Source organism: Ictidomys tridecemlineatus, chromosome 4 (genome assembly GCF_052094955.1).
Source record: "Ictidomys tridecemlineatus isolate mIctTri1 chromosome 4, mIctTri1.hap1, whole genome shotgun sequence".
Classification (NCBI taxonomy): Eukaryota; Metazoa; Chordata; class Mammalia; order Rodentia; family Sciuridae; genus Ictidomys; species Ictidomys tridecemlineatus.
The window spans coordinates 130,620,718-130,647,084 of record NC_135480.1 but is presented as its reverse complement, the minus strand read 5'-3'; the positions used below and the strand labels follow the sequence as shown (position 1 = coordinate 130,647,084).

Here is a 26,367-nt window from a genome sequence, read left to right as displayed (position 1 = left end):
AGAAGATAATTAAAAAATAGAGAATTTAAACAAAACAAACCAAACAGATTTAACAGATATGTATATAACAGTGTAGCTACCAACAGCATTCACACTCTGGCCAAGTGTACAAGAGATATTTTCCAGGAGAGACCACATGTTAAGCCATGTTAAGTTTCAATGGATTTTTAAAAGATATATAAAGCACCTCTGTGACCACAATGGGATGAAGTTAGAAATCAGGAACAGATGTAAAATTGTAAAATTTTATAAATTTGTAGAAATTAAACAACATAATCCACTACCAGTGGATCAAAAATGAAATAAAAATATAAATTAGGAAATAATTAATGAAAAATGAAAATAAAATAACATGCCAAAACATATGATACACAACAAAATCAGTTTATAGCTATAAACACATCAAAAAGCAATAATGATCTCAAGTCAACAACTAAGTTAAGGTGCTAGAAAAGAAGAATAAATTAACCTAAAGCTAATAAAATGAATAAAATATTAAAGATTAGAATAGAGATAAATTAAATAGAGAATAGAGAAAATGAAACCAAAAGTTGTTTCTTTGAAGAGAACAATAAAATAGACAAATCTTAATCTAGACAAGAAAAACAAAAAAAGAGTAAGAGGAAGAAGAGGACAAGGAGGAGAATTACTCATCAAGTCACTCAAATCAGTTATTACTATGGATTCTACCAAATATAAGAATTACAGAAAGTTTTATGCCCAATTGTGTTCCAGCAAATGGATAAACTACTGAAATGGAGAAATTCCTAAAAACATTAAAAAAATCTTATCAAGATTAAATCATGAAGAAATAGAAAATATAAGTAGACCATAGAATTTCTGGGAAGTGACATTGGCCCAATTATATCGTTAAATTGTTTGCATAGACAAATATGTAACAACAAATCATTATGTACAACTATAATGCACCAATAAAAAAGGTGGAAAGGAAGAAAAGAAAAGAAACCCCAAGTAGATTTGTAACTACTAAGGAGATTTAATTAGCAATCAAACAACTTCCAACAAAGAAAAGTCTTGGACCTGATGGTTTAATTGGAGAGTTCTACCAAAAACTTGAAGAACTAACACTAATTATACCAACTTTTCCAAAAAAATTGAAGAGACAGGAAACTTCCTGGCTTATTCTATAAGGTCAACATTATCCTGATACCAATGCTGGACTAAGATATTACCAGAAAATTACAGACCAATTTCCCCCATAACATTCATGCAAAACTCCTTGACAAAATGGAGACAAACCAAATTCAGTGCATATTAACAAGAGTATACTTCATGTCTAACTGATAAGTGATATTTACTCTTGGAACAAGAGCAGTTCAACTTACAAAAATTAATCAATTTAATACACATAGTACAATAACAGAATTTTTAACTCTTTCATGACAATTACTTAACAAACTATGAATAGAGGCATACTATCTCAACATAATAAAACTAATATGAAAAACCCACAGTGAACATAATACTAAATAGTGAAAATTGGAAAGCTTTTTCTCTAAGATCCAGATAAAAATGAGGATGCCTACTCTTACCACTTCTATTCAAGCTGGTATTGTAAGTACTAGCCAGAGCAATTAGGCAAGAAAAAGAAATAAAGAAGTCTAAATTGGAAAGGAAGAAGTAAAATTATCTCTGTTTATAGGTAACATAATCTTGTATGTAGAAAAACCTAATATACCCCACAAAAAATGTTAAAACTAATAATTGATTCACCAAGTAGAAAAATACAAAGTCAACACATTTAAAAATCAGTTGTATTTCTACAAAATAACAATGAACAATCAGAAAACAAAATTACGAAAATAATTCCATTTACAATAGCATCATAAAGAATAAAACATTTTTAGAAAGTAATCAATGAAGTTAAAGACTTACATAATAAAAATTATAAAACATTGTTAAAAGAAATTAAAGAAAACATATTAAAAGGAAATATTATTGTTGAAGAATTGGACGACAACATTGTTATCAAATATATCCAAAGCAATTCACAGATTTAATGCAATTACTATGAAAATCCCAATGTCATGTTCTGTTGTTGTTGTTATTGTTGTTTTGGGTAGAAACAGAAAAACAAATCTTAAAATTCTTTTGGAATATCACAGGGCTCTGAATAGCCCAAACGACCTTGGAAAACAACAAAGCTAGAGGAATAACATTTCTTCTTTTCAAAACTTACTACAAAGTTTTGGAAAGAGTGTGATATTGGCAAAATGACACATGCACAGACCAATGGAATAGAATAAAAAGCCTAGAAATAAAACTTCACAAAAATGGTCAAATAATTTTTGACAAGGGTTCCAAGCCTATTAAGAGGAAAAAGTCAATTTTCAAACTAACAGCGCTAAAAACACAGGATATTCATGTGATAAATAAAAATTTTGGATTCTAATCTAATAACATGTTCAAAAATCAACTCAAAGTAGAGCAAAAACTTAAACCAAAACTATATACTCTCAGATGAACTCAGGGCACAAACTTCATGGCATTACGCAATGATATCTTGGATAGACATCAAAAGCACAAGCAACAAAAGAAAAGACAGGCGCATTGGGTTTCATGAAAATTAAAATATTTTGTATGTAAAAAGATATAGAGACACATGCATGTAATCCCAGCTTCTAGCTTTTTGGAAAGCTGAGGCAAGAGGACCACAAGTTTGAGGTCAATCTTAGCAATTTAGCAAGACTGTTTCAAACAATGAAAAGCACTACAGGTGTAGTTCAGTGGTAAAGCACCCCTAGGTTCGATATCCTGTAATAACAAGAAAGAAGCAAATAAAAAAGATTATCAATAGGATAAAAGGGCAACCCACAGATGGTGAGAAAATATTTGCAAATTACGTATTCAGTAAGATTGATTTTGAAAATATACAGAGAATTCTTAAAATTCGAAACTAAAAAATAATTAGATTAAAAAAATGGGCAAAGGTCTTGAGTATATGTTTCTCCAAAGAAGATACCCAAATGTCCAATGAGTATATAAAAATGTTTAACATCAATAATCATTAGAAAAATTCAAATCAAAACTATAGTTAAATACTATCTTACACCAATTAGGAGGGCTATTGTCAAAAATAGAGAAAATAACAAGTTTTGGAAAGACTATGGAGAAATTGGAGGCCTTGTGCACTGTTGGTAGGAATGTAAAATGGTACAGAAGCTGTGGAAAACAGTGTGGCAATTCCTTAAAGAAAAAAAAAATGTATAATTACCATACAGAAATTCCATTTCTGAGTATACTCAAAAGAATTAAAAGCAGGATATCAAAGAGATGTTTGTATGTCCATATTCATATCAGCATCATTCACAATAACTAAAAAATGAAAAAAATCCCAATGCCAAAAGTTGTATGGATAAGCATAATACAGTATATACTCACAATAGAATATTATTGAGCCTTAAAAAGGAAAAATTCACATATGCTACAAGATTCATATGGGTGAAACTTCAAAGATATTATGTGAAGTGAAATAAGCCAGTCACAAAAAACAAGATAGTCTAATTCATTTGTATGATATAGAGTAATCAGAATCACAGAGACAGATTGCCAGGGACACATCACAGTAGTAGAGTTTTTGCTTATCAAGTGTGAGGCCCTGGGTTAATTCTCAGCATTGTTAAAAGAAAGATTCATGGAGACAGAAAAAAGAATGTTTAGTTGTCAGAAGCTTAGGGAAATGGGGCGTTAGTGTTCATTTACTAAGCACAGAGTTTCAGTTTTACAAGATGAAAAGAGTATAGAGATTAATGGTGATGATGGTTGCACAACATTATGAATGTATTTAATACACTGAACTTTACACTTAAAAATGGTTAAGATGGCAGGAGCTGGAGACATAGCTCAGTGGTAGAGCACATGCCTACCCCAGATCTGAAAAAAAGTTAAGGAGGAAAATTTTATGTTATGAATATATTACCACAATAAAAGTGATAATTTTAAAGCACTTATAAAAAAGAAAGATAAAAATGCATAGATTTTTTATTATTTGTTTCAGAAAAGAAAATTGGGCATGTGATTGTGTGTGTGTGTGTGTGTGTGTGTGTGTGTGTGTGTGTGTGAGAGAGAGAGAGAGAGAGAGAGAGAGAGAGAGAGAGAGAGAGATGCCTTTATTGTCCTTTGTAAAAATTTATTGCCCAAACTACCTATCTAAAGCCACTCTTAATGAAATTTAGTCAATTTAAATATTAGACTGACACTGTTCAAATGAAGAAACATTTACTGACTACAATTATAGAAGACACTAAACTATTATTTTAGATCTACTGATCATTAACCCAAAGCAGATAAAACAACAGAATAAAGAAATATCTCATGAATTTTTTTTTTTTGTACTGGGAGTTTAACTCAGGGGTACTCTATTAAGCTACATCCCTACCTCCCCAGCTCTTTTTTTTAATTTTTGAAAGAATATCTTGCTAAGTTACTAGTCTTTAGACTTGCAATCTTCCTGCCTCAGTCTCCTAAGTCTCTGGGATTACAGGTGTGCTCCACTGTGCTACATTCCATTTGTTCTTGATTTAGTTGTTATGTTGTTATACAATTTTCCTACAATTTGGTTCTTGAGAAACTGTGATAAATCACAAACAGTAAATCCTGAGTTGGTATTTACTGATTTGAGCAGTAAGTTGGCATCTCTTAACTAATTCTAAGAGAATTATTTGAGGAGAAAATATCAAAGTTTAACTCTGAAAAAAAGTGAATTGAGTTTTCATTCTCTCTCTTTGGTCAGCCTACTCCAAGGCTCAAGTACAGACCCTACTCTGTATTCAGCTACTCCTAATGGTTATGGCCCTGTATAGAGCTGATGGTGCCATCTGACTGTAGGTTAGCAAATTGTCTCTTTTCTATGGGCTGTCACCTCTTTCATTTTTTAAAGAGGAGCTATGTATACTTAAAGCTTCTCTGCTGGTAGATAACTTCCATTGCTCTTTTTTTTTTCAGTCTCACACAGGCAATACAATACTGTGCATAGTTTCCCCATCTTCTTTCTCTTTCACTTCTTTTACATATAGAGAGCTTACAATATTTGTGTTAATGAAAATAAAACACATGATTTAAAAAATTTTGTGTGTTATATATATATAACATATGTATATATGTAATTTAACTATGACATAACCAGTTTAAAAAGAGTGCTTTCTTTGGAGGTAAACTAGTTTAAAAAAAATGCTTTTTTTTGGAGGACCTCCAAAAAATAGGCCAAAAGAATTATACAGAAATGTGGCACTTTTAAGCTGTATTTCACATACTTGATAGATTAATCAGATACTGCTATCATGTTACTGGCAATATTCTTGTAAAGTAATGAGACAACAGTTGTTCATTCATTCATTGATAAATATCTGCTGGACAGCTGGTAAACACTCTGTTAGGAACTTTGGGATACAGACATAGTTATAAAAAAGAATTTTTATTCTATTGTCTGGGTACATGCTTGGGGGCATTAAAGTTTTTTCTTGACCTCTCTGTCCAGGGCATTTAGATTCTAATCACTATGGTAAGACAGTATTTAAAACAGCTCAGATATTGTATTTGGTTTGATCATGACCTGAGCTGATACTTTACCTACAGTAACTCATAAGCCTTTTTATTATTTTTTGCTTCCAAAGACTTTTTAGATTCTCTATTTTTCTAAGCAGCTTTTGGTATATATCACTTTACAATTCTCTTGTGTTTTGGCACATCTTATGAGCAAGGCATTCCTTGCCCTTTGTTTCAAGCTGTCTTTTCAAGGATATTTATGGAAAGAAAAGCCTTAGTAGATAGGGAAAGTCTCTCTCTTGGGACCCAAGGTCAGGAATGCTTACTGCTCATTATAAAAGTTTCGAGTTCCCTTAACTCAGGGTTCCTGTTCTGTAAAGCAACCTTCTGCATGTATAGATATCATCTGGCCTCTTTCACATCACCCTATGGGATTTGGAGGTTCATAGAACCACTGTAAAACTGCTGATACTCTCGCTACTGGTACTGCTATGAGTTATAAAGTATCCTTCATCTATGACCCAATACTCCTGTATCTTCTGCCATCACCCATGAAACCTTGGCATGATACTTTCTTAGCTTGCCAATAGTGTAAAATCTCAGACCCTTCACAGTTCTTGATGGCAGCTCTGCCAAGAAAGCAATGTTGAAACCAATGCTATTTCAAAAGTGTTGCTGGTGGATGATAATTCACATCCCCAGAATTTAGTAGTAATGAGGCAATGGAAGGAAGGGGTGATGTTCCCTAGACTCCTGCTCTTGAGAAATTTGGCCATATGCCCCAGACTCAGGGGGGAGAGTGGAGTCAGAATTCTGAAGACAGAAGTGAGTGATTGCTTTGGTGTCAGTCTTGTTTTAGAGAGTGCCTATTTTCATGTACTTTTGCATAATATATACTCTTTAATTTTATGTCTTCTCAAACACAAATTATTACATAGGATTCTAACTTTGTGCAGTTTTTGGGGTCCTCATTACCTACAGAACTACTGTGTTAGACTGGAGCTGTGTTTTGCTGTATTTCTGCTGCCTCATGAAGTGTTGGTGTTTGGTATCGCCTGCCAGGATGCAGTCTTGCTTTTTTTCCTACTTCTGGTCTGCAGGCCCATGTTTCTGTAACAAAAGTCTGACTTTCACAAACCTCCAGGCCTGTTCTAACAGGTCATAGTTAACTGTGCCAGCATTGTGACAGTTCAGCAGCTCTCTTGAATATGAACACTTTGAGTTCGGACTCTCAGATATGTGTGGTGAGTGTGATATTTTATCTTCTTTGTTTTCTACATGCATACCTCTTTTTCAAGTTTAAAAAAGCCTCATATGTATGATTTACTAATTAAACTTAGGGTAAAGAACTTTTTGCGTGGGCTTCCATGATGGTTTCCCAGTAGATATAATGGTCTTGTACTAATTGCTAAGTTGCTTATTTTTTGATAGCAATTATACCCCTGATTTCCTCAACAGTGCTTTTTTCACCATTTATTTTACTAATAACAATTATATTAATTATATTCATGTATCATATTAATTATATGTTATAAACAGAATGCATTATATATGGCATAAAATTTTGGGCGGTAGTGTATATAAAATAAAATGATTATATATAATATAATACATATTACTATAACAGGTAATGTTATACTAATAATACATGACATTATGTATAATATATAACATTATAACATATATTATTATATTAATGTATATTATAGCTTTACCATATATGACTAAATATTTTTATATTTATATAAGCACAGATTATAAATCTCTATAGGTAAAATAATTTTATCTATGTATCTATCTACCTAGATACATAGATGGTAAGGTAGGTGTTGCTGTGGTAACAAAGTAGCCTCCTAAAAGCATCACCAATAGACTAGATCACTTGGAAAACATGAGTTTCAGGCAATGAAGACAAAATATATAATCTTGAAAATAACGATGGCCACTGAGAAAAGATGTTAAGAGACCATGAACAGAACTTACAAGAAATGTGGAATAAGCTGAAAAGACCAAAATGTCTCAGTGATAGAGTGCTCAACTAGCACATGAGAGGCCTGGGTTTGATCCTCAGCACCACATAAAAAATAAATAAATACAATAAAGGCATTGTGTCCAACTACAACTAAAATATAAATATTACAAAAAAAAGATTTATTGGGATAGATGAAGGCTTGGAGATACAAACAAAAGGAATACGCAATCTTTTCCATGAAATGTCTTTACAAAATTCCCCAAACCTAAAGAATAAAATGGAAAATTAGATACAGGAGGCTTGCAGGACCACAAATATACAAAATGACAATGGACTACACCAAAGCACATTATTATGAGAATGTCTAACATACAGAATAATAATAGAATTTTAATAGCTACCACAGAAAAAGACAAGTCACATTCAGATCTCAACTGATTTCTCAACACAGACTCTCAAAGCTAGGAGGTGTGGGAATTATATATATTACTCTCTGCAAGAAAATGGTTGATAGCCAAGAATACCCAACAAAATTAAGCTTCAGAATTAACAATGAAATAAAAACCGTCCATGATAAAAGTTAATAGAATTCACAACTAGAAAGCCTGCTCTAGAAAACATACTCAATAAAATATTTTATGAAGAAGAAATAAAAAAATAAAAGTGAAAACCAGCAAAGGGAGGAACTACACTAAAACAATAGTCAATCAAAGGAGAAACTAATTCAAATTAAAAACCTGGAATAAATTAAAATGACAGGAATTAAAAATCATTTCTCAATAATAACATTGACTATGAATGGCCTAAACTCATCAATCAAAAGACAGACTGGCAGGTTGGATTAAAAACAAGACCCAAAAATATACTGTCTCCAAGATACTCATCTTGGGGCTGCAGTTATAGTTTAGTGGTAGAGTGCTTGCCTAGCATGTGTGAGGGTCCCATCCTAAACACCACATAGAAATAAATAAAGGTTAAAAAGCACACATACAACTAAAAATATTGCATAAAAAATGAGACTTACATCATAGGCATAGACATCCATAGACTGAAAGTAAAAGGGTGGGAGAAAAACAAGTCATTCACATGGATCTCATAAAGAAGCAGGGGTTTCTGTCCTCATATCAGATAAAGTGGACTTCAAGCCAAAGTTAATCAGAAGGGACAAAGAAGGACATTTCATAAAAAGTAGCCTCCTAATCTAAATGACTTAAATAATGAGTTAGGTTTTGTTCACATTCCATGTCTCATGTGATTGGTGAGAAGTCCTGTCCCATGTAGTTGCTCAAAGTTCAGGTTGAGCCAGCTTGTGACGTTGTCATCTTAATGTGTGGCTCCCAGTGTGATCAGTAAAAGAAAAGAGAGTGAGAGAGGAAAGAGAATTTGGAAAACCTGCACTTTCTTTTTATTGTCTCACAAACACATGGAATTTCCACTCAGAGACTACTGGATAAATCTAGTCACATGATCCTCCCTTCTCCACAGAAAGGACTGGCAAATATAGGGAAGCACATGGAATATGCGGTGAGTATTATTGCACCTGACCAATAGGGGAAAGCAGTAGAGGACTCTACACTCCCATGGCATGACAAGGATGTATGTGCTTCCTATGGCACTGCAGTAAGTAGCCCAGCTTGAGCTATCTTATAACCACCTCAAGAGGAATGTGCCTCAGACAAGGGACCCCAAGAGCAAGAAAGCTATGAATTTTTGTCTAGGGCAAAAGCTAAAGGGAATGAAAATAGAATAGTGAAGGAGAATCTTCAAGAAACCAACAGGCATGCCCCATGCTAGCACCAGCATTTGAACACCTATCACTCAGAAGACACCAAGGTGAAAGTTTGGCCAGAAAATCAGGGACAAATACCAGGAAAGAATGGCAACTGTGTGCTTAAGTCACAAACAAGGCTTTGTTCTTTGCTTCCTGTTCCTTCCCCAGACTTCAAACAAGTGGAGTTAAACTTTGTAAAGGAGGAAAACAAGTGACCCCAGAATAAAACCATTCCCCAGGCAATTTTAATCCCAAAATGGAGATGAGGAAGAGAAGGAAAAGCGCATGTACTTTGTGCACACACACTTGTGTTCTTAGGCTGAAACACAGTTGGCAATAGGGAAAACAATACTTTAAATTCCATGAGATTGAGGTTTTAAACTGGACTGGTTGGATACTTTTATGGTCATCTGCAGAGTCAGATGGACCTTCACCTAAATTTGGTTGTGGTGTCAAGTGATAATGCCACTTGCCCCCAATTAGAGGGTATAAAAAGTTTTATTGTTTACATCATTGAGGTCTCTGGAGAGACCAGACCAGGCCTCCCAAGCAGGCCCAAATTGGCTTGAGTGAGCCAGGGAAGGTGATTGGCTTGGGGTTTTAGTGGAGTGAATGGGTGGGGGCAGGTGAGAGATTGCCTATATGTGCAACCTCTCCGCTTGGTGCCCAAAAGGGGCAGTACCAGGCTTTTCTGTCAGCTTGTCCAGAAGCAGGGCACAGGTAAGGGCAACAGGGAGACGTCAAAGCCATCAATAACCAAACATGAAAGAAGGGAGTCAGACTTCTTATTACAACTCTTAATAACTGCAATGATGAAATATTGTGGAATCTCCCTGAGGCATTGGTTGAGGGTCAGACAAAAGGTGACACTTGCAGTAGATGAAGAGGATGAGACAGTTCATGCCAAGTCCCCTGTATGGCAGGTTGGCCTCTGAAACAGCTTGAGATGCAAAGGTCTGGCTCTCAGTTCTCTTTATAGATTTGATCTAGAGGTCAGTGCATGCCCTTGTTACTATTACTAAGTAAGTGAGTTCACAAAGTTGAAGAGATTCTAAAAAGTTCTTTAGTTTTATTAAAGATTTATACAGTAGAGAACCACCCTATTAGCCTCTGGCTGATCAAGCAAGGAAAAGAAACTCCAGTATGTATGTCTCAAGTATAAGGCATCAACTGGCAGAATCTAAGATGAGGGAGAGCAGCTCACTAATGTATCAGATATGATAGAGCCATGGGGCTGGCCCAGTGTTGGCACATTATATCAGAGGCTGAGAGGTGAAAGGCACCAGAGTACCTGCAAGTGCATTAGGGTCCAATGTCACATTTCTTGTTAGGTTTTAGTGTCTTCCTGAAATAAATTATTCATTCAACATTTAATTAGCCATATGAAAGAGTTTAAAGGCTCATAGTAGACTCATTCAAAAAAAATGAAACTTAAGTTAGGAGAAAAGAGACATTTTGGGTAGGAAACAACATAAATAATATAAAATAAAATGTCTTTTTCTTTCTTCCATACTGTTTAAATGTTAGCTCCCCATAATTAAAGGCCTTTTGGGTTCTGAATTAAATGGAAGTTTTTATAAAAGGACTGTGTTAGAGCAGGGATAATATGTTCTCCCACCCACTGTTTAGTGCTAAGTAATTTTCTATAAATACTAAATTTATTGTTTCCCCCAAATATAACTAAAAGTTGAAATTACCTGAGACTCATGCCAAAATATGGATTTCCCAGTTTCAGACCTGACTGACTATCTTGGAGCTTCTAGTATGGAAGTTTACAGATTTGCATGTTTAACAAGTATTCCCCAGATGATGCTGGTAGCAGCCAATTTCAGATATCCCCTTAGGATGATATTGGTCCTATGTTGGACTGATGAAGTTTGGCCTTTAGCTGAAGAAAACCTGGGGCACTATGGAACAAAAACCAATTCTGAGAAAATATGAACTATCCATAAGAACTCTTCTGGGTTTTGTTCAACTTATTAATTCTATTCTGGGCCTGCTCTGGAGAGAACATATTTGTGGATTAATACACAGCTTATGTATGTTGTTCAGTAGGCTTATCAGTATTATTTAGATAGCTTTCCTCTTGAGTATAATGGCACCACGGTCCATATCACAAGTAGGGTATAGTTCACAAAGTGCCACAATTTAAAAAATATGTCTCCATCACCCCATTCCCCCACACCCAGACCTCGAGTTTTTTGAAAGCAAAGAGCAAGTGATTTTTACAATGGCACTTCTATAATTAAGGCAGGGATCATTTTTTAAAAATGTAAGAATTCATGAATGAATTACTGCATGAATACATAAGTAGATTCATCAATTAAGTTAATTAAAGGAGTTCAAAAATTATAAAATGGTCAGAGTACAAATATCTGTCAATAGTTGTTTTTTAAAGATAGTTCATATGCCCATTTTTTTCCCACAGAGTTATTTATACAACCAACACCATAAAAATATGAGCACTAAAGCTTATGTAAAATGTAAGTGAAGCAAAACCTTTTCAAGGTCCAAAGTAAAAAGCAGCTGCTAAAAATTTTTAACAGGGAGAACATCCTAAAAGGAGAAGTGGTAAAGTGTGCCCTTATATATAAAACCTAAAAACATATATGTGTCATGCAAGAAAGCTGTACAAGTGGAAACTTGTTAGACATTTTTATTATACTTTTTATTCATTTATTAGCTTGGGTTTTTGCCTGACATTGCTACATTTCTCTTCGTTGAAGAATTTTATTATGCTCGCCTATTTATATGGCATCTGCGTTTGTGCCAGGGTTTTTTTTTTCTTTATATAGTACCTAACATACCACAGTACACACATTGTACTTAATAAAGATTATTTGAGCATGAAGATTTGATTAGTGGCAAATGGTAGTTGAATATTTAATAGAAGAAGACATTCTGCATTTAAATGTATGCTCGTTTTAAAAATGTTAACCAGAAATAGTTGCGGGGGGGGGGGCTTAAAAGAATGAACCATCATGTTTCTAGGTTATGTTGGCAATAATTCTCTACTATATTAGTTCCTTCAAAGGTGAATAGTTTCCAATTATGACATAACCTTAACTTGCCATCTGTTATGAAATAGTGTATGAAGCTTAAACTTGGGATTTTCAGCTTCACAAATTCTCCAACAATTATGAACTCTCACTGACTTCAAAATTAAGCCCACACAAGGTTAACAACCCCTTGTCATTTTCTTAATGTGATTGTTCATCCATGATCCTTGCAATTTCTTGTATTTGTGATATTTTCTCTGAAAAGCAAATATTCTTATAACCTTCCTGTAAGGAGTCTCCTTTAAATTGAAATTCTGTGTCCACTTCCTAGAACCTCATCCACAAGTTGAAGTTAATAACTTTTCAACACTTCTGCCCATGGTAGAGTTGGGATTAGAACTCAATCCTTTCTAATCCAAAATTCTTTTTAGTGTCTCATACTAATTGATAGAAAAGGTGTTTTATAAATGAAGGTGAAATCTACCATGGTAAAGCAATCAGCACCTGTGATTTTATGAAACAATATTCATGTGGATATGCTTCTGACTCTTAGCAGGGCCAGATAATCTATACAAATCTGCAGCTGTGGGCAGGATCTGCCATTGCTTGCTATGATTTGCTAAGTGAGTTTTCTTAGTAGACTGTTTATTTTGGTTACTAGTGTAATAACCAGAATATTACAAAATATAATTTACTTTCTACATGGTTCTCAGTATTGACCAGAAATTTGATAATAATGACAGGTGTTTGTCTCTGATATGAAGAGTATTTCCTAAAATGATATTTGGTTTACTGTCATTGAGAACAAAAGCCCAATCCAGCTCAGCTCTGGATCTCTCCTCTCCCGTTTAATGGACGCTTACTACAATGAGGTGGAAAAATAATTCTCATCCTAGAGTTTGACCCTAAAATCCCAAACTTGTGCTCTTAGCCTTTACTCTGAATGTCCATTTGTGTGACCTTCTTCTCTATCCCTGCTGGGCTAGCCTAAGCAAGTGGCCACCTCTAGTCACCAGTGTGTATGATTCAGAGCCCCTGCTAAAATACCTGCATCCTAGAACTCTGATCCTGTCTCCATCATGCACAGTGGGAGAGAGAAGGCTGCTTGTCTTGAACGTTCAACATTTCATTGATCTTCAAGATTATTTTCTCCTTCAATGAAAGTCTTCGGGGAGCAAATTTTCATAGTCAGCAGTGACTCTGGTTTATAAATTATATTCTTTCATGATGAAAAGCACTTTTTACACTTAGACCTGCCATTTACACATATACCAAATGCAATCCAATTTAATGAGAACATGTCTGGCCAATCTCAGGTCAAAAGGAATACCTTTATTCTGGGTACATTTGACATTATAGAAATCATTCTCAGAATAGAGTTAGCAATTTAAAATATACAGTTTGGGGAGATATACTACTGATTCTACTGCTGAGTTCTTCTTTCTGACATAGTCCAATGTATCTTTTCAAAGAGCAAGGTTTTGTGGTCAGGGCATGGAAATGGGAGGTCCTACAATAATCAAAAAGCCACCCAGTGGGGCAGCCTTTCATTCTCTCATTTGGTCATTGTCTTCCCCCTTTCAAACTTTCAGAAGAAGAAAAATTATTCCCCATGGCACTGTCTGAAAAATTAGATTGGGCCCATTTGGGCAGAAGTTCCAGAATGAATGCAGTAGTTTTTTAAAAGTGGTAATATAACTCAAGTTTTATGTCATGAAAAAATTTAAGGGTCAAAGAGTTATAGGTCTAAAATTTGCAAGAAACAATTTGTCATTTATCACTCCTTTCTGCCCATCCCCTCACCTTACCTTTTTTCTTTCTGTTACATATTCCCTCTTTTCCTTTGTTCCCTGGCTCATTCCATCCATTTGTAAGCCTTTACTGCATATCTCCTAAAATCTTTGTTTGTACTACTATGATAAAATACCACAGACTGAGTAAGTTATGAAGAATAAAATTTACTTTCTCACAATTTTGGAGGCTGACATGTACAAGATCAAGGTGCTGCCATCTGGTGAGGGTTTTTCTGCTATGTCTTCAGTTGTCAGAAAAGTAGGAGATCAAGTTAGCCAGATGCTCCATGAACCTCTTTCTTAAGGGTTTTCATCCCATTCATAAGGATGAAGTCCTTGGGGCCTAATGACATCTCAAAGGCCACACCTTTTAATGCTAAAACCTTGGCCATTAAGTTTCAAATTAATGAATTTTGGAGGGGACACATTCAAACTATACCACACTCTAGTTCCTGATAAGGTGTAAAACTCCACCTTCACATGGGACTGCGTATGGCTAACAAGTGGTATCACAATACAGAAAAAGAAAGAATGGAGAGGACAGCAGTGGTTCACAGGCACAGCTGTGTTAGGAATAACCTCTAGAGATTATTAAAAATTATTAATGCTTAGGATGCACACAGAACCATAGAATTAGGATTTCTGGAGTGTTAGGTATTTTTTCCTGATGGAGTACCAGTGGTTTACATGGAGAACACAAAAGGAAAAGGGAATTCCAGAAGCTGGGGTAGGAGAGACTTTTGGTCTAATACGCCTGTTTCCTGTAGAAGCTGTTATGATTTGCATCTTGAATGAACCATATGCTAAGGCCCATATGTTGAAGGTTTAGTTGCCAGGCTGTGCCATGCCTGGGAGGTAGTAGAATGTCCCTTTAGGAGGTGAGGCATAGTTGAAGGAAGTTAGGTCTTTGGGGGGATCCCTTGAAGGGGCAACTGGGACTCTATGTCTGCCCGTGTTTTGTTTTTTCTTTCTGAATGTCGTAAGTTTCACAGATCTTCTCAGTCAGGTACTCCTTGCCATGGTATACTGGGCCATAATAAGTGATGGGACCAAATGACCATAGACTGAAACCTGTAAAACTATGTACAAAAATAAATCTTTTCTCCTTATACAATAATTTTATCTGAATTTTGTGACTGTCACTGAAAAGTGACTAATATAATGGCCTAAAAGCTCCTGGCAGCACAAAGCAGATGCAAAGAAACATGCAATAAATTATTAGTTTGTTTTTCTAAGATTATTGAGGCAAAATATCTTTTAGTCATCTCAGTCCTTTGACTTCCGACACTGCAATTTACAGAGTTCTGAATGAATCACCTTTCTTCCTTGGTGGCCTCTATAGGAGTAAGCAAGGCCACCTGATAGCTCCTCTTAACCTGGGTAGCACACTTGCTTTCTAGAATCCCCTCTTTTGTTCATGAGTTTCCACTTGTCAGCAGTGAAACTCCTAAAGAATAATAAGTTTCCCTAAGGGTAACAAGACTTCAGGTATCTGTCAGATAGTATTTTCAGAGCAAAGAAAATCCAGCCCATTTTATGGAGAAGGAAACTGAAGCAAAGTTTAAATTACTGACCAAGTTCCCACTGTTCTTATCTAATGCAACCTAAAACTCAGATTTCCAGATTCTAAGACTCTGTTTCAGTACCGAGTTATGAAACAGATCACATTTTTAATAAAAGGACAAGTACCAACCATGAAAGTAGAGAAAACATTCTCTCCACTAACAGGAAAAACCATAATTATTTACTGACATACTTTGGAGTACAGAGAATATTAATAATAGTTCCACAAACTAAAGACAGAGTACAAAGCAAGAGGGCAAAAGGCATGATTTTGTATCTCAAGAAGCAGAATAATTGTTCAGTGGCCAAAACAGGAAACAAAGAAGAAAATAAAGCGATAGTTTACAGTTTAGTGGCCTGTCAACAATCCTCAAGTGTCTTTGTGCAACTATATTGATTGTGATCTCACTTTCTCTCTGTCTTATAGCATGAGGAATGCAGCCTAGTAGACCCATGTTTGCAAATGAAACAGAAGTAGGGCCAACCAGATACCATTCCTCACCAGACAGGTGTGGTATGAGGGGACAAGGGGTGGAGTATGAAAGTAAAATAGAAGAGATGTAATAAAGCTTGGCTGGTGTGCAGAAATACTTCTTTGCTCTCTAGTTTGTTTTGTTTTGTTCTTGGTTAAGCAAATAATTCCAGGAGATGAGACAGGAAATCACTGAAGGAAGGTGCTGCTAAAATGGTTTTTATGTCCTGTGTAGGGGGCAGATGGTTTAAAGAGTTTGACTTTCTCCATCCTGAATTGGATTGTTGATGTCCTTTGGTATTTAAAATGAAATAATCCACAATATATTGATATTGAATTACCTTTGTTGAGAGCCACAGTTTAGTCGGAATGACGCTTGGCATTTTGCTAGAGGGAATGGTTGAAAGGTAACCCTGCTCTGGGATTAGGGCGGCTCCGGGATTAGGGAGGATCCTGCTGAGATTAGGGTGGATCTTGCTGCCTCGGGGGCCAGCTACTTTAGAGTTCCAGGTTGAGTTCTCTCCGGGTTCCGGGAGCCCGGTGGAGAGAGTGTGTTCCTGGGAAGTGTGTGTACAGTGCCGGTGAGAGTTTGGGAATAAAGAGTTGCTGTTTGAACCTACAAGGCTTTGAGGCGGCAGCTCCGTTATTTGTGCCCAGCCACACTTCGGCAACCTTGGTCTATGTAAGTGTCCTACTAAGGCTGTAAAGTAGGATGACATTACAACTGGTGCAGGTGAGTTTTTTCATTATGATCATGGATATTCCTACTGTCAACTAACCAGGAAGAGATCATGCCTGTGACAAGAATAATGGCCTGGAATAAAATTTTTAACCTTAAGAAAGATGCTCCTCTCTCTGCTCTGCCATTGTTGAAACCCAAGGTATTCAAAATACTGTCAATGAGGGGAATCAACTGATATTAATTGGTGGAGAGAAGTCTGAGGCTAGAAAGAATGTGACCCTATGGATTTTCCATAATAATTCTCTTCCATCATCCTTGCTATTCAATTAAGTCATTGAGAATTATACTGGCTAGTCTTAAAGATAATGTGGGGGATAAAGGAAAGAACTTGCTTCATTCATGGGTTGTTTAAGTTAAGCAGAGGCATGTGATTTTTTTCCTCTGAACCACACAGCAGTGATAGCAGAAGGACACCCCTAAAGGATGAACATACCCAGCAGAGGGTTGGTCCATACTCAAGGGGATAGTGACAGTGGAAATAGAGGAAGTGAGTCAAAGACCACCAGGAAGCCGTTTCTGAATACGATAAAAGCAACAGTGAGAACTTTGAGAAAGAACTGTTAGAAAATGCAAGTATCGGCTGTGAGTGATTATAAATAACTTCAATTAGAGGCAAATTCGTGAAGTTTGTGCTCTGACTGGCAAATATCTTTATGAGATGATCCAGGAACCAAGCAAGTATTCTAAATTCACTGCCAAACATTGTCATCTGTCATCCTCACAAGCCAGGCCTGGTAATAAAAACTGCTAACAAACATGTACTACATGTTTCTTATGTGCCACATACAATGCCAGCACTTTACAATCCTTATGATAACATTGTGAGTTTCATACTACAAGCCTCATTTTAATTATGAGAAATCTGAGGGTTTAAAAGTTTAAATCAATTGCTCCAAATCAAAAGGTAATAAGTGCTGGAACTAAACTCCAGACTATTAGACTGTATTGTCTATTTGGAACCACAAATGAAAGCTCGGGAGTGGTGGATTGAGGTGGAGGAATGACAAGAAAGAAAGGAACAGAACTAATAGAGCATACTTCCACAATTTTAGGACATATCAATTGAATTATTTTTTAGGGGAAAAATAAAGTATGTCAATTGAAAGATGTGCCCTGCTTTTGGAACTATTCAACAGGAAAAATGGGTATCATAGAATATGGGAACTATGGTAATAAGTGTTTCTCATAATCCTAATTATCAAATATTAACAATGATTTTCAGAGAAGTAAATGATGTGCTCAAGATTATATAGCCATTTAGTAACAACAAAAGAACTTAAATCCATACCAGCTTGAGTATTAACTTAATGTTTTTGGGTAGAAAACCTCTATTCCTAATTTTTTTTCCTCTGAAAACAAGATTGTGTGACTCCACACTTGAAAGAATGTTGTTAGATGTGGTTTCCATAATTGCTGCTCCTGAAAGCAATGTAGGTGAGAGTTCTACAATCACCTTCAGACATTTGGATGCATTAGAGAAAATGATAATGGCTTCTGCAATTTACCTAGTAACCAACCCTTTCAGGAGCTTTCCTTTAGAGCCAAGTTACTTATGTGATTTCCAGCCAGTTTACTTCGGAATCTAACACTGAAATGGTTCAAGTCATTATACATGAAGGGTTATTATTATTTCATACCTAGGAGAGATATAAATATATTTTCAGCTTCTTTCAAAGTGCAATATTCTTCCTGGTTTATGCACATTTGGAAACTATAATTATTAAGTGTTTTCATATAAATTAATTTAATTGACTCTGATATGTATTACCTTTAAGGTTAAAGGAGTTAAATGCAACTTTCCGAGTTTTCTGCTTACAGCTAAGGCAAAGTTTAACTACGGGGAGTATTTGTTTCATTGAGTAACAGAATTCTGGAAAACTTAATTACCATCAAAGAGAATTAAAATGACTATGATTATTGGAATATGACTTTATCATCATAGAGGTCCATAAGCACACAGATGTATATAGATGTATATATGTCCTCACATGCACCTGAAGTGCTTTTGAACTTCAAGAAAGGGAAAGGATAGCTAAATGCCACCTTTGTACAGTTACAGCTATATTCACACAATATGCTAGTCGTAAACAAACACACTCATATGTATACTCATGTACACACATGCTCCTTTCTTCAAAGAATAGTCCTGAAACTCTGAATGCAAGTTAATTTCATATTTACATTGATTTTAATTAACAAGTCAATATTTGAGTGACTTCTTTTGGAAAAAAATAAGATTCCTTGAGCAGTTGATTTGATGTACAAAATAGAAGTATGCATTTAGTCTTCCCAAAGCAAGACACCTGTAATTTAATATATAAATACATTGTATTTGTTCTGTCAATGTTCACAAATATTTAGCTCCTGTTATATGCCTAAAATTCTTTTGGGTACTGAAGATGCCATATGTATGTGTATGTATGTATATACATAGATAGATAGATAGATAGATAGATAGACAGATAGATAGATAAAAACACATAGAAAGAGTCTTTGAAATAAAATGAAGGTGTGAATTTGTAACCAGAAACTTTATTGAAACAAAAATCTTTGATGTCCCAGCAATCTGTCTATCCTTAGGAAGCCGATAAGTACATATGGAATTGAGCTCTCCTGGGCACTGTTAGCAACATAGTCTATCCTTAATCTCAGTCTTTTAGTCTAGACCAGACATTTATATTTGATTCCCATATGCAAATTCAAGTCTTTAGCCAGAAAATCCAATATATTCATTTAAAGTCCACTCTGCAACTTCAAAGTCAACAACAGATGGAGAACATTATTCCAAGCAGAAATATACATGTTCAGATCTTTCAGCTTTTTGCCACTACTTGTAGGCTATGAACAAAAACTGAGGATGGATAAACTTAAGACATCTGGTCAAGTGCATCTCAACATAGTTTATTTAGCAATTGCCTCTCTTTCAGTTCAAAATAGCATGCTTTTAAAAATCCTTCAACAGCTAAGTAATACCAAGAAATTGGCCCCCACAAGAAATAAATTCCTTTGATATTCAGCAAAACACAACAACAAACTGGCTGTCAAGTTTGGCGACCATTTGAAAAGAGGCGGGCTTCCTCACTGAACCTTGAATGGAAACATTATTTTTCCTACACTAGAAGCCATCATCACTCTTTCACCAGAAGGAAGGTCACACCATCTTTCACAAAAGATTTGCCTGCTTGTAATTACCGCCTGCAGCCTGCAGACAAACGCAATCTTTTAAAATGCTAACTGTGTTATACTTATACCCAAGGGATCCCTGGGTACAAATGTAACGTGGCCTCACCAGTTTGTCTTAGCGGGACCTTACAGTGCTGATTGAAAACAGCTGAACTAAATCAACAGTTACCTTGAGCCAGGGGCCTTTGGAGAGCAATTAGAGTCAAGGCTTGGGTTTTGAACCCAATATGCTCTGTCAGTCTCAATGATTTGTGTTTGTTGTACTCAGTCTCATTTCCTGCATGAAATATGAGGCTGTATAAAGAGGAAAAATTCCCAAGATTAAAAAATATTTGACCTCAGTGCATTTGTGAGCGTAGAAGTACACATGTCTAAATGACCATTTGGGTTTGTAGTACAAAGTTCTATTGATGTTGGCAGCCTGAGCTTCCCAGTCTCAAAGCCACATGAATGGTTTCGAGTTTCAGCCAAAAAATGTTTTCCACATGCTTTAGTGTGGGCCAATTTACACAGTAGATTTCGTGGATACTGCGGCCAAGTGCTTCATAAAGGGCTGCCTTCTCTGGGATCAGGAAAACCACAACAGACACATTGCTAATGCAATCTAATTATCTGCTTGAATATTTTTCCAGATGTATCCAATGTCTAAAAATACTGCAATAAAAAAGGTATTATTTGACTCCCTTGACTGAAACAGTGGCATAAAGAACCTGTTTGTCTAGAAGGAAAGTGATGACATTGTACTTCTATGACTGCATTTAAATCAGTCAAACAAAACAGTACCCACAGGGTGGGCTCTGCTTTCCTTTTGAATGAGTCTTCCAAACTTAGACCTTAGCATAGGAGATCATTGCTTTATATAAAAAGGTGACCCTCTTACTTATAAGTTAATTCTTCTCATTTGTGGTTTTCTAATTTGATAGAGGTTGGCTAGTGTATGTACTTCATGACAAAGCAATCTCCTACTTTTTCCTCTCAGTTCATTGTATGCTGCACAACGGGACAGCAGGCCATTTCCTTCCTGTCAGTGGAAAAAAAAATCTTTTGACTAATAAGTTGAGATTTTTACCCAGTCCCCGAAGAAAAACTGGCTGTTCTGAAGGTCTTAATGTTTCCCTTTTGTTTTCCTTCAGCAGAATTTATTTTTGTATAGCAAGTTCCATACTTCACCCTCGTTTCCTTTGTGTCATTTGGATCTCAGTTAGTCCAGCAGATACACGATGTTATGCCAGGTTATTGTTCAAACTTTTGGCAGCCATGAGCCTTCCTAACACGTTCAACTGCCTGAGAGAGTATAAGTGCATTCAGTAGGAATTTGCTGAACTAAATTGAGAGGTCAGTTTTATCAATCTGTGTCTTTATTCACATTTTTAACAAGGGCTTTAGATTGAACCAAAAAATTCCTAATACATAATGAAGACTAGGCAACATACATACACACAAGCCTGCACACATGTGTGTGGGTGTGCGCGCACGCGCGCGCACACACACACACACACACACACACACACACACACACACACATTTTTTCCAAGAAACTGAAATACTAATGAAAATGTTTTCTCTCTGTTTTGTTTCGATTTTTGGTTTTGGATTTATTTTATTTCATTTTTTTTGCTGCCCCCCACCCCATTCTTTTTCTACCAGGAAAATTTGGGAGCAGAGGGTCTCATTCTATCTTATATCCTTCAGGAAGTAATAAATCAGAGGCAAGACATTACCCCGAAGCTTCAACTGTTCTCAGTCATACCCACAAAACTATGGTGCCAGCCTGCCTAATTCTCACAGCTAGGGCAAGTAGAATGCCAACATGGAGACATGAAGATACTTCTGAATAGTTATACACCAAAGTTTGTGACTGAAACTAAGAAAAAAAGAAAGCTGAGTGCCAAGAAGTTGATGTAAGCTAATGATGAGCAAGAAAGTCCCCTAGGCTGGCTTGTTCCATCCTCCTTAATTGAGCTATTCTCCTTGCAATGAGAGTTTTTGCTGATTGATTTGACTCTATTGTTTCTTGTGAAATCTTGAAACCATATCCTTATTAGCTCCACTGTTGACTTTTTCCCCTGTCTGGGATGTGGTTTCAAAATATGTTCATAGTTCTCTAAAAGATGTCCTTAGGGAATGAGGTCATTTGGGGTTTTCAATTAGAAAAGAATAAATGGTTCATTCATCTGGCAATCTTTTTTTTCCTCATTATATGACCCATCCTAATAGCAATGTATGATTATCCTATTTCCACAAACAATCAGGATGTTCTCAGAAAATAAGGCAACAGAGAAGAGTTTCAATGAAATGATAGTCACTTGGATAAATAGAGAATATTTTATGTTGAGAGCCACAGCCGAAGGGGCCCCAGCAAACTTCCAGCTGCCAACTGATGATTGGCTCACAGAGGCCCCAGCAAACTTCTAGCTGCCAGCTGATTGGCTCCTCTGTGGTGATGCTCATTGGGCTGTTTCCCAGCCCTTTCAGACCACGGAGCTGCTCATTGGAGGACTTTTTTGGCTCCGCCCACACCACTCAGCCAATCTGCCTCAAGAGCAGGAGGAGTGGGGTGGGGGTTGAGAGGCTTGTGGGAAGCCGGTGGTGGCAGTTAGGCTCTGAGGGAATTCCTGAAGAGCTCCTGTGGTGTGGCGTGTGTTCTAAAAATAAAGTTCATTTCTGCATGGAAAAAAAAAAAAAGTCCCCCAATGAGCAGCTCCGTGGTCTGAAAGGGCTGGGAAACAGCCCAATGAGCATCACCTCAGAGGAACCAATCAGTTGGCAGCTAGAAGTTTGCTGGGGCCGCTGTGAGCCAGTCATCAACTGGCAGCTGGAAGTTTGCTGGGCAGCTGGAAGTTTGCTGGGGCCCTTTCGGCTGTGGCTCTAAACAATTTTATTTAAAGGTGGGCTGTGTTTTAAATGTATACTTATAATCAGATTGTTTAGAATTTAGTTTGTGCTTTCTTGTAGAAGGGATGTTATAAATGATATAAAATGCTCTCACAAGCCTTGTTTTCTCCCTTTTTTTTTTTTGCTACTTTTACCATTGAGCTATATTCCCAGTCCTCACAAAGCCTTTTTAACCCATAATGTAATCCATAATGTATTTAAAGTGTTATATTAAGATAAAGTCTTTGTGTTACGAGAAAATCTATCTCCCATTTACATGGGAGTCTGAGGACATAAGACCAAAGACTGAAGAATAGAAGGGAAAATGGTTTTGTGTCTGAATTGGTGGTAGGATTATCCCAAGAAACATTTTGGAAAAGACAAAGTTGGTTTGGCACAATCCTCCAGAAACTCATCTTCAATTTTTCTCTCATTTTCCCATAGATATCTTTCAGGTCCTACCTAGTATTTTCAGGTCTCCTTAAACTTTCCCCCAAAATGGGAAGTCCTCCTTTCCTGTGTATCAAGTGTGGACCAAGTACACTGAGCCCTTCACTCCTCTTCATCAAAATAGGTCTGAAGGAATGATCATAATAATTTAAAAACTGAATATGAGTGATTTCTTAATCATCTCTGGCCATTTGCATTTTAAAGTAACATATAAATTAACTCAAAGAATCTTTATACATTTCAGATTATGTGATCAAAAGGAAAAAATTCAAAAATTTGGGTGTAACAATTCTTGGTGTCTAGGGCCCAACACACAGCCAGGCTTTCCCAGCTTGTGCATTTTGTCTTGAAGTAAGTGTTCTGACTTTTCACATAGGATTCACTCCCTTGAAGCTTTGCACTGTAGAGAAGGTAACCCAGAACTTGAGCATCTGTTAATCTTGTAGTGTTCTTTTTCTTTACCTGCTTCCTTTTTATGGCCATGTTAAGAGTATATAGGTACTATACAAAATAAGGTGGATCTCTAACACCTAAATTTAAGTCTTAGAAAACAGTATCTCTAACCTTCATAACTATTTTGAGCAAATAGAGGCATACTATTTTTTTAACCTTGTCACAGAGCAATCTGAGAAAGGAAGTGCTTCGAATTGAATTTCTAGGAGTTGGATTTTCATGGATCCTAAAATTGACTATTTTGGTTTTGGAAATTTTGGTTTGCATTTTGCCATACATACCTGTGACAAAACACTTGTGTCCTCTAGTGATTTTCCCACCATTATCCTAGAAATTTTTGAAGAAAAAGAAATTTAAAACCCTTTGTGAGTGAATGTGTTAAATATGATTCTCACTGAGATCTATGGTCACCCTATGGTAATTAACATCATACAGGTATCCCTTGGGTTTTGAGAACTCTGGTGATCAGGTCTTAGCTTCCATTCAGTTACTTGTGTGCAGTGCCCTTGGATTAATTAATTTTCACATTATTATCTTGTTTCTGTTAGCATTTGTTATATTTGCCTTTTTCTGTATTACTTTTTGGTTTATTGTTCAATTCTAACTTTATAAAAAGAAGCTATCACAGAAAAGTAGTTTATGAAAACATAAAAGTATTGACAGAAATACATCACCACCATAATCATCTTTAGTGACCAAGTTTTAAGTGAATACAGGATGTAATTATATAGGTGCTGAGACAGAAGCAGCCAGATATACAGTAAAAATAGAAAATCCAAAAACAAACAAAGGAAATTTTTATTTCATAAGGCTAGGAATCATTTTGACGCTAGTATATAGTAAATTGTCTTTTATAAACCTTCGTTATATTGTGGCAACAAGCTACCAAAGCTTTGCATGCAAGTACTATGCACTTCTCAGGTTTAAAAGATGAAGTTTTTCCTATGGAAACATTTTGCAGTTTTAAATTGCTGAATTTTACTATTGAGGAAAATGGGGATATCAAAACTACAGAGGTATGTTTCAGAAGTTATATTCCTTGTATCAAAAACAAATATAGGTATGTCGGTTTTTTTTCTAGGTAATTGGTAAAACTAGCTTTCAAAGTTAACAAATAATAAGCTCAAAGTGAAAGCATAGTTAAGTTTTGGTAAAACTTCCTTGTGATACAATAGTTGCACATCATGGAACACTAATGAAATGTAGTGTGTGCTTAAGGAAATTATTTTGCTTTTCAGTTGATAAAATCACTGGTATCTGATGTATGAATCAGATCCTGAATACTATGTGGACTGTACATTAAGGAGAAATGTTGATGATATTTTTTTCCTGTTAATTATTCAGAATCCATGCTAGAGGAAATTTATTTCAGTCTGTCACTGATGTTTTTCTGAAGCCTGATGCAGACTGGAAAGAGTTCTGATACTGTTACTAATAGGGCACTAGTACTGTGCACAGCCAAGAGAAACATTACTACACAACAAAGACTTCATGACAGACTGCCAATGTACACACTTTACTATGAAGAGAGAATGGTTGTTGATGAGCAATATGCCTCCTAATCTTGATTCTGTGGTGTTGAAGGAAATACAGAAATTTGTGGATATAATTAGATGGCATGTATCTTTTTAGCATACTCTGGAAAATGAGAGTCTTCTTTTCCACATTGAAGTATGCTCTCTCTTGAATGGCAATTTTCATGACTTTTTAAATGATTAAATATAAATCCAAAACAGAAAAAGGTACATAGCACATAAAAGTACCATATAATGAATCTTCAGAATGAAGAAATAGAATCTTGTCTACACCGCAGAATTACCCTGCCCAGGTATTTCTTCTCAATCAAGTTACTCTAACAGTAAGACACTATCTTTGATATGTGTTGATATTTCTTCCTTAATGCTCTTTGCACTTTCACTGCTTTATATGTAGTACCAAATACAATGGCAAATATTGACTGTTTTTAAGCTTTATTCATAATTAAAAATATTTTAAAAGATAGCATATTTGTAAAATTTAATTATATTATTGCACATAACTCCTGTTAGTTTTTTCTATTTTTTTTTTTTTTGGTACTGGTAATTGAACCCAGAGGCACTTACCCACTGAGACACATCTCCAGTAGTTTCTTATATTTTATCTAGAGACAGGGTTTTGCTAAGTTGCTTAAGGCTTGTTTAGTTGCTGAGGCTGGCTTTGAACTTGGGATCCTCCTGTCCTTACTTTCAAACCTCTGGAATTATAGATGTGTACCACCATGCCTGGCAGTTCATTTTTCTGTTGCACAAAATTTCATCATATCAACAACTACAACTTTTCTATTTATCCTAACATTCTGAGCTCCTGATGGATGTTAGTTATTTTCAGCTATTGCAAAAATTGCTGCCATGAACTTTCTTTTACATGTTTCCAGAGATCCATGTATGTGAATGTATCTCTCTAGGTATGCACCCAGGAATGAAGTAGTTTGGTATTGTTTGGTCATAGGATATTGTTTTGTCACAGGTATGTATGGCAAGAACAGTTTCCTAAAGATAAAAGATAAGTGTTGGTGAGACTGTGGAGAAAAGGGAACCATTGTGTTCTGTTG

At 35.8% G+C, this 26,367-nt stretch overlaps 1 long non-coding RNA gene across 3 annotated transcripts in view; it reads left to right on the top strand.

Moving 5' to 3' along the window:
- The window catches only part of LOC144376874 (uncharacterized), a 256,260-nt gene that overhangs the window by 171,658 nt on the left and 58,235 nt on the right, over window positions 1–26,367 (top strand). The window contains exon 1 of one of the 3 annotated variants that reach the window (XR_013437245.1): window positions 6,225–6,330. The exons of 1 other annotated variant lie outside the window; for it this stretch is intronic. This is a non-coding gene — a long non-coding RNA (uncharacterized LOC144376874). Of the gene's footprint in view, window positions 1–6,224; window positions 6,331–6,467; window positions 6,750–26,367 lie in introns of those variants that run through there. One more of the 3 variants, XR_013437244.1, reaches the window with a different exon arrangement.